At 46.3% G+C, this 9,535-nt stretch overlaps 1 long non-coding RNA gene across 2 annotated transcripts; it reads left to right on the top strand.

The window, feature by feature from the left end:
• The first annotated feature begins 2,723 nt into the window (after positions 1 to 2,723).
• Positions 2,724 to 9,080, top strand: LOC311589154. Of its 2 annotated transcripts, none has more exons than XR_014776431.1 (3): positions 2,724 to 3,023; positions 6,507 to 6,602; positions 8,548 to 9,080. It is a non-coding gene; the product is annotated as an uncharacterized lncRNA (long non-coding RNA). The 2 variants fall into 2 exon arrangements; XR_014776432.1 differs by lacking the exon at positions 2,724 to 3,023 and adding an exon at positions 3,600 to 4,294.
• Positions 9,081 to 9,535: the final 455 nt, after the last annotated feature.

Here is a 9,535-nt window from a genome sequence, read left to right on the forward strand (position 1 = left end):
CAATAACTTGGCCAGAACCGCTTGTGTAGACCTTGTAAAATGGTGGGTGACCATGAACCTTGTGACGTCTGCGAGCCTTGTGACATGGTGGTATTTTTCCAGTCTGACTGAGCCTTTCAGGTGACCTCCCTTAACCATTGTACAAGCCTTACAAAATAGAATCATTTACAAAATAGCAAGCCTTGACTAAACAACATTTAAAAGTGGGGTCTTTCATCTTAACACTTAAAAAAAAAAAAGGTATCACTTCCTTATCTGTACTACACTAACACTTATGAGAGAAAACTATGCTTTCTTAAGTTGTTATAATGTGAGACATTTTGTTAGGACAACAAAGCAGCTTTCATGATTCTGCAAACACTGGAAAGCTCAGAGGTAATTATCTGAGACTCAGGGAGAACCTCACATCCTTTGTCTTGGCATGATCATACTGGTTGCCTTCATCCAATATCCTGTAAGACTAGGGGAAAGAGCTACAGTGGGAAGCTGGCTCCACCCAAGAGGGAGCTATGAGACCCAGCAGTCATGTCCTTTGGCCAACATGACTTCTGCAAGATAATTCAGGACCTTTCGACTCACTCTGTTTCTCTTTACCCTTTGGCCCAGGCAGCACTGGATGTTACTAAAAAGGGAAAAAAGACCAGAGCATTCAAAGGAGCCAACTGGGGAGGTTGTATCCTCAGAGAATAAGGAATCACCATGGAGACACACCGAGAAGAGATGATCTCAAGGGAGGGAGGAGATGTCCCTGAACATTCTTGTAGAGCTTACTTTGCCTATTGGGAGAATTTCAACTTCTGTAGTTGCTCTTGAGTCCCAGTCATAAGAGTACCTCACACAGCTGAGCCTTCCTGCTTCCGTTCCTTGGTTTGTAAATACAAGAGACTGTTAGCATTCTACCTGGTGATCGCAAATATCCTTTCATGTAAGATGTTCAGTAGTTAATACTCCCTATCTTAGTAATATTTTTAGTGCTTTGATAAAGCACCATGACCAAGGCAGCTTACAAAGGAAAGTATTTGATTTGGGGTTCACTGTTCCAGAAACAGACACAGAATGGCAAGTGTTTTTGAAACCTCAAAGCCCATCCCTAGTGACACACTTTTTCCAACGGGGCCACACCTCCTAATCCTTCCTAAACAGTTTTACCAACTGAGGACCTAACATTCAAATATATGATGAGCCATGGGCCGTTCTCATTCAAAGCACCACACTTCCCAAAGGACTAAGTTTGTAAATGTAGCCTTCATTCACGTAGCTTTTCTAGAGCCCAGTAACACTAGTTTATACAGAATATTCCAAAGTTAAACCCACAGGAGTTGCCACTATTTCTCACAGTTACAACCCAAAAGATTTACTGAACATCTGGACAAAAGGAAGCATCGGCAAGGCTCAGATGAGGTGGGCATCACATCATCTCAAGATGGCGGCTACTGCATCTCCACAGAGAAACAACACAGAGCAGTCAGTTGAGGCAGATATTAAGTGTTGGCAGCTGAGGGCGTGGAAACACCACAGATGCCCAGGAGGCTGTCAGTACCATGGGGGACTGAATAGGAGGCAGTTCTGCCTAGCAAGCATGTGTTTCTTTGGTAGAGTCTGCGGAGTCTGAGAGGTCTCTGAAAAAGTGCTGAGTCCATATTTTGGCCGTAGACATAGTTTAGCAAGCCAGACTTTGATACACACCAAGAGAAGAAGACTCTTGGGTTTGTGGCACAGCAGCGTGGAGGAAGGATCGCTGTGCCTGTGTCCTGGCTCGGATGGTTTCGGTGGTGTGGCCTTGGGCAGTCTCTAAAACTCCTTACGGTTTGGTTTCTTCATCTGTGAAACTGAGATACTAGCAGCAATGCGTTGCTAGGGGGACACTAAACAAATGCAACACACACTGACTATGCTGAAGTTCTCCTAATCTGCAGGCCAGTGTTATTAACCTCATTACCGGCAGCTCTGGAGTGACTAATGATTTCCACTTCAAGGAGATTTTTATTTTTAACTTCATACTGCTGAAAGTCAAAATAGGTTTCCCTTTTTCCAACTAATGGGACACAAGGACTGCTGATCACAGGAGGCGAGAACCAGAAGAGACCCTGGCTCATCGTCTTCATCTTACACGTGATGAGCTCAAATTCTAACAGGACAGAAGCAGGTTTGGAGTAAGTCATCGTCATGGGGGCTCCTTTCCCACCCCTGTGACAACTTTTCATGAGCAGCAATGAAATCCTGTCCAATTCTTTGTCTCTCACTTGCGATGACTCAGAAATTGGCCAGGCCTGGGTGCCTCTAGAAGGGTGACCAGTGCGGAGTAAAAGGAACCATCATTCTTATTAAAAAACACTTTTAATAATCTGGCTGTTTCTTTACATCGTCGTCATACTAGTAATGGGTGGCTAGTGTGCTTGTGTCAATTTGACACAAGCTAGAGTGTCAAACAACAAGGGGATCTCAACTGAGAAAACACCTCCATAAGGTCCAGCTGTAGGGCACTTTCTTTTTAAAAACTATTTTATTAATTCGTTCATATTACATCTCAATGGTTATCCCATCCCTTGTATCCTCCATTCCTCCCTCCCTCCCATTTTCCCCTTACTCCCCTCCCTAGGACTGTGACTGAGGGGGACCTCCTCCCCCTGAACATGCTCATAGGGTATCAAGTATCTTCTTGGTAGCCTGCTGTCATTCCTCCGAGTGCCACCAGGCCTCCCCATCCAGGGGACGTGGCATTAGCGATTGATGGGGGAGGACGCAGCCTGCTGTGAGTGGTGTCATCCCTGGGCTGGTGGCCCTGGGTTCTGTAAGAAAGCAGGCTGAGAAACCGACCAAGAACAAGCCAGTAACCTGCACCCCTCCATGACTTCTGCATCAGCTCCGGCCTCTAGGTTCCTGCCCTGCTTGAGTTCCCGTCCTGACTTCCTTCAGTGATGAACTATGATGTGCAAGTGTCAGCCAAATAAGCTCTTTCCTCCCCAACTTGGTTTTTTGATCATGGTGTTTCATGGCAGAGATAGAAACCCTAACTAAGACAGGTAACTTGCTTTTATTTTGAAAAAGACAGAAATGGGAGATTCCTTGTCTCTAAACGAAAGGGAGGGAAAAGCTGCCTGGCAGGCTCTGGTCGTTGATCCATTTATTCCTCGGCAGAGCAAGTGAGAGGCCCTGCAGTGAGGGGCAGGGGTTACCTGGGTTGAGATGAGAGAGGAGCCCAGCCTTTCTTCTTTCACCTCTTTGTGCTCAGCGTGACGCTAGAGGAATGGGGGGCTGGGTGGGAGAGCTTGGAGTTTTGAGGTTTCTTTAGAAAGAGTCAGAGACCACAGAACTGAGCTTTCGGCGAGCACTCTGACTTCCTTGAGAGCTTTGTACTCTCGCGAAGTAGAAGAAACTTCTTACTCTCTAAGGCTTGAAGGGACTAGTGGGGGGCGGGGGCGGGGCTCGGCCTGGGTGGGTGGAGAAAGGTTTTCCAGCTGACTAGCAAGGAGTTCCTCAGCCAGGATGTGGGTTGGAAGCACCGGGCGAGGTGGGGCGGGAGTGGTGACGGGAGTGGTGACAGCGCATTCTTGTGGCTCTCAGATGTCAGGGTCTGGTAGAGAAAGCTCTGAGGCAGAGGTTGGGGAGGCTGGGTCCTTTTGGCCACTAGGGGATGTGTGGGGACAGGAAGGTCACTGAATTTTTCATTTCCCACTTTCTACAAGCATAGTGAGATAGGCTGCCTAGGTGGCTTTCTTCCCTTCTGTCCCGCAGGAGTAGGTTCGGAGTCTATGAATGCTGAACTCTGAGGCTCTGAGACTCTCTGTTGACTCTTGCTGCCCACAAGGCTCTGGTCCCCGGGCTACCTCTTTGATTTCAGTGATACTCTGGCCCCTTTGAGTAGCATTGTTTCCTTAGATACAACTTGATGCTGGAAGAAGCTTCATTTACTGTTTTTTTTTTTTTTTTTTTTTTTTTTTTTTTTTTTTTTTTTTTTTTTAAAAGAAGACTGGGGCAGTTTAACCCTTTGCCAACGACTCAGGGTTAAACCTCAGGTGTGACATAAGCACAGCTGAGGTCTTTATTCAGTGGGGTGACCGCTCCCCTGTGGATGCTGACTTCCTTCTCTTTGCCTCGGAGATGTGCCTTGTCAGCTGACAAGCAGAGACAGAAACAAATTCTGGAGCTTTCTCCTCGCCTTGTGGTTTCTCTGGCGCCTTAGTCTGGTTAGGGATTGAAAGGCTTCACAGCTTTCTCAGAGTCACCCCATTCCCCTGGTTCCACTATGCCTGGCTTTCTTGAGAGGAGAAAAAAAATCTAAGAACCTCACGGGGTGAGCATGTTGGAATTGAGCTTCGCTGTTTGTGGAGGCCGTTTGGGGAGAGCAATGATTGTGTCCCAGGGAGACTGGAATCAGATTGGGACTAGGGAGGAAAGTATTTTTCCAGTTGAGTGTGGCATTCTGGGTAAGCGCCTGCTCCACTGACTGATGGACAGTAAAATATGGTAATGTAAGGAGGGAGAGAAGCAAGGTGGGGGGTGGAGAGTGGGGTGGGGGGTGGGGAGTGGGGTGGGGGTTGTAGCAACACCCCATGTATCTCTCATTTGTCAGCAATTTAATTCTGCCTTCCTTCTCACGTCCTAACATTTGATCTCTTCTGGACCTCTTCCTCCGTGCTGTCCCCTCACAATTGTCCCCTGACAGTATGCACCAATTAATCGGATTTCATCATTCAGTCTTAATGAAGCAACAGTGACTATAAAAGAAAGTTTAGCAAGATAAGGGAGAGTCCCCCACCACCCGACTTACAGAAAAGCTGCTGCTATAGCTTAAAACTGGACAAAAAAGTTAATTTTGGCAGAAGGGCTCAGGAAACAGGCAAATGTCAGGCTGTCTGTGTGGAAGCCCCCGTGGAGGGGTCATCTTTACATCACAGTCTTTTTGAGAAGCAGTAGGAGACTGCAACCTCCCCAGCCTCTTGGAACACCTCCTCTGAGTCTCCCCCTCCCTCTGTCCTTTCCTACCTCTCCCCCCTTCTCCTGCCCCCCCTCCTGTTTTTTTCTTTCTTTTTCCTTCTTCTCCTCTCACTTTATCCTTCTGTATGGACATTATCACCATGTAACATTTACTTTTAAGTTTAATATACCATTTATTTCTATGAAAATATAAACTCCCCGAGCTTCTAAAAGTCATATTCCCAGCACTTTAAAAAAAAGTACTCAGCACACAGTAGGCACTTAATAAATTGCTATTGAACAAAATGCATGTTGTTATGTCCTATGAAAGCCATTTTAATCTCCAAAAGTCTATAGTTGAGATTGATTTTTCTCTCTTAATGATTTGTTGTCCTAGTGATATATTTATACTGACATTTCTGTTTCTGAAAGTTATAAATACTCATGAGGTTCTGCCCTTAAGCTGGGGCAGGGTAATTTAAACCTCCCTATTGTATCATATGCATACAGGTAAAGAGGAAGCATAAAGCTGCTGGATTTATTAGTCAAGCACAGTGCCTGAGCATCTGACCTTATTTTAATTCATATAGCTGTTGCATTTGGCGTAACTTCCTTTGTCTTGTCATTAGGGATTTTTTTTCCAGTTGGGTGTAGCATGCTGGGCAAACACACCGCTCCACTGACTGGTGGCTGCGTCCGTAGCCCTTGAGCATCTTAGGTCCTGTCTTGAGTTAGTCCTTTACATATTTGTTGCCTGCTATTGTATGCTGTTATGACTCCTAAATGCATGTGTACATTACTTGGAGGACCCAAATCTTGAGGTAGTGGTAGGGTGTCAGGCTGTCAGGAATCTCTCTCTCTCTCTCTCTCTCTCTCTCTCTCTCTCTCTCTCTCTCTCACACACACACACACACACACACACCCACACACACACACCTCTCAGTACTGGACATGGAATGGTCTTTTGCTTAGAAAAATGAGTTACTGTAAATTTTAATTATGCAATAGTAGGCTCTTGCAGGCCTATTTGGAAAGTGCAGGCTTCCTTCAAGAAATAAAGTAGAGACATTCAGCTTTTCTCTGGCCACCCAAGATACACGGTTTGGGCACTGGAACTCATCCATGAAAAGAATTAATAAAAAGGGGAACTCTGCCACTCTCCCATTTCCCATAGCCATCAGCTGGTGTCTGAGGGGCATGGGAGAGCTGAGGACTGGCCTCTCATAGCCCTGTAGTTGGCATTTGAGAGTGCTGGGTTGTTAGCTCCTCAGAGAATCCTGATGCAGTCAATAGCACCTTGTGGGCAGATGAGGCCGTGGCAGAGATGCTCAGTGGGCAGAGCAGGCCGCAGCAGAGATGCTCAGTGGGCAGATGAGGCCATGGCAGAGATGCTCAGTGGGCAGATGAGGCCATTGCAGAGATGCTCAGTGGGCAGAACAGGCCGTGGCAGAGATGCTCAGTGGGCAGAGCAGGCTGTGGCAGAGATGCTCAGTGAGCAGAGCAGGCCATGGCAGAGATGCTTAGTGAGCAGAGCAGGCCGTGGCAGAGAGGCTCGGAGAAGAGAACGAACACCAATTCTGTGTCCACAGGGTCAGCATAAGGTGGGCGTGTACCCGGCTCTCATGGATTCATCCCTTCATCGAATGCCTAACAGGTGCTAGGCTTTTCCAAATGCTGGAGTTAAGGTAAGAATAAAACAAACAAACAAACAACCCCCAAAAGCGAAAAGGACCTTACTACCAAGTGTCTATATTCCACAAATAGGCAGACGTGAGAGACATGATTTGTTCTATTGGTAACTGGAGTCTCTGACCAGAAAGCTCGGAGCTTTATAATCATGTCATTTCACACGAGGGAAAAGTATTCAACTGAGAAGAGAGAAAGAGGGTAGATTCTGGAGTTTGCTCACTTTGTCAGTAGGGGAAAGTTCTCAGCCAGCACATAATCCTGGAGATGCTGCAGTGTGCTTATGACTAGCAAGGAAGGTTTGGCTAGAAATTTATTTCTCTTCTTTGCACCATTTTCTCTGCACAGTAATCCACTAGAGTATTTTTGGGCATATCACTTCATCTCTGAATGTGAGAGCGATTGATATCAGATCTTAAGAAGCCCATTTGCTGCCTCTGTCTAAGTGATAAGTGGGTGAAAATAAACAAGACAATTTGGACATTGCCTCAGTGATGGATATATATGGGTGCTAAAGATAGCAATTCTGTGGATTTGACAGAACCCACAGAATGTTACCCAACCCTTGAGACTTCCATCCCAAACCTTCATTATCACCATTTCGGGCCTGTGAGGAGACGAAAAGGCAATGAGTCCATGAAAGTAAGATGTTGCCTTTGACAAGCATCAGCAGAAAGAAATATATGGGATAATTTCTCATGCTTTGGCCTGGGGAAAAAAGCAGGATGGCATGGAGTGACACTTGTTGAGGGAAGGCAGCCCCCAGAACATCTTGGGCGCTGAAATTGCAAATGGTGTTGTAAAGTAGGGAAGGAAGACAGAATGGTACAAGAGTTAGACACCCATGCCCTACCTACCCCTCTGGTCATGGAATCCAACCAAACTTTGCATCAGCAAAGACAGTGGGACTCCACACACTTGATCTCAGCCACTCTTCAGGCAGGTAAGGCATTTCCTCAGTTTATCCCACAGCCAGGACAAGGACGAGCAGCCTTCAAGCCAGTCCCAGTTTCTGGGTCCGCTTCTGAGGTAAAGCTGTTCAGCAGCTCAGAAGTAGGCCTGAAGCAGGCAGCAGTAAGAGCCTTCTGATGCCTCCATAATATTGAGAGGGAGCCTGGCTGTTGGGATCATCAGTTTCACCTTGTCCTTGAACCAGAGCCATGGCCTTGAACCAGAGCCACGGCTGCCCTGTCTCTATGAAAGTCTGTATCAGTTTAATTGTATTGTTCTAGGTAATTACAGCCATCCTATGGGTATCTGACGGCTCCCCAGGATGCCTGCCTGCCAACATAGGCGCTGCTTGGCTGTGAGATGCCAGCACAGTATCTTCTGTGACTCTTGAAAGACAAGGTAGAGAGGGTCCCAGTGAGGACTGAGGCTGGACCATTGAGGGGAGGCGCTGTCTATAACTGACATGTCCTCTTGGCTCCTGAGCCTTGCTTGGTTGTTAAGCTCTGGATTCTGACTGATCTGCATAAGATGAGATGAACCAGGAAGGAGATTCTTTCTGGGGTTCCACATGGGCCTTTCTCGGCTTCCTGGACATCCTCTCTTTCCACTCCCTGCTTTCTCTGTGACACGCTTGCATTCCAGCTGTGCGAGCCCCGCTTTCCCATAGGAACATTCCCCCCCCCCCTCCTTTGTTCAGGGAAACACTGTGTAACCCAGTTTGGCCCTGAAGTTTTATTTCTCCATGTCACCTTCCCAAGGCTGGAGTTACACCATGCTCGGGTTGCAGAGGAATCTCCTGCTGAGCTTGGGAGGCCTGCAGTACCTGCCTCCTGTTAATGAGATGCTAAAACCGCCTTCAGGATTTGCACTGTGGTCTAGCAAGGCCACTTGAGAGGAGCTGGAGGTTGCTTGTTTGACTGATAGGCTGCTAGCAAGGTTTCTGTTCCCTTCCCTAGAAGTGAAATTTGATGCTGTTACTCTGTTTTTAATTAGGTGTACATGTTGGAGAGTCTGCTATGCTGTTAACAGCTAATATGAAGAGGAATCATTGGTGTTTCAGATGTAATCAAAAGAAACATCAGAGGAGGAGATCGATCCGTGTGCAGCGACTGGGGATGCTGGGATGATTGCTGTGTTTGCTGCAAACTCCCTCCGGGCAGAGCTGGACAAGGATGATTCACCTTTGTGTAAAAGAACAGCCCAGTAAAACATTATCTCCCAATTTGAGCCATTTCCCAATCTTTATTGAGTTTATCTGCCCCCCCCTCCACCTCTTCCTCCTCTTTCTTCTTTATAGATACCTATGCTGAGTTAGGCAGAACACTGTAAAAAATGCATAACATTTATGTATATACAAATACTTATGTAAATATAATAATTGATGAAAAAAGAGGCTGTGCGTTTGAAGGAAAGTGGGGAGGGATATTGGGGAAGATTTGGAAGGAAGAAAGGGAAGGGAGAAATGTTGTAATTATAGCACAATCTCAAAAAAAAAATTCAGCTACTACCACTATATCCCAGTTTATGCCAGGTTAAATTTACACTGATTTTAAAAGAGGGGAGTGTTTGAATTCTTTGGCTTAGCCTTTGGAAGTTGAAAAATGTAATCACTGAAGTCAAACAGGTCAGTTACTAATAGGAAACAGAGTGCAGGAGAAACTTGGAATCGAATCCTGTGGCAAATAAAAAGGCAGGAATGGGGGTCTCGGGCAATGTCTGGAGTGGATTCAGGGCCTGTGTTTCTGTGATAGGAGTGAAAACAACATCCTACACTCTCATCACTTTCCCAGTGTTACCAGGACATTGTTACTGTCCTGAGGAAATTTCGATTGAAATTAGGAAATTTAGTTTGCTTGCCCCTGTGGGAATTGCTCTTTCCATTCAATGCTGTTGCCGGTAACTTGGCCCCAACAACTGCTCTGTCCATGAATTCTGAAGGACTGTTGGGATACTCAGGGTGGACACATTATTTGCTGTTACA

Source organism: Acomys minous (genome assembly GCF_964271855.1).
Source record: "Acomys minous genome assembly, chromosome: 18".
NCBI classification, from domain to species: domain Eukaryota; kingdom Metazoa; phylum Chordata; class Mammalia; order Rodentia; family Muridae; genus Acomys; species Acomys minous.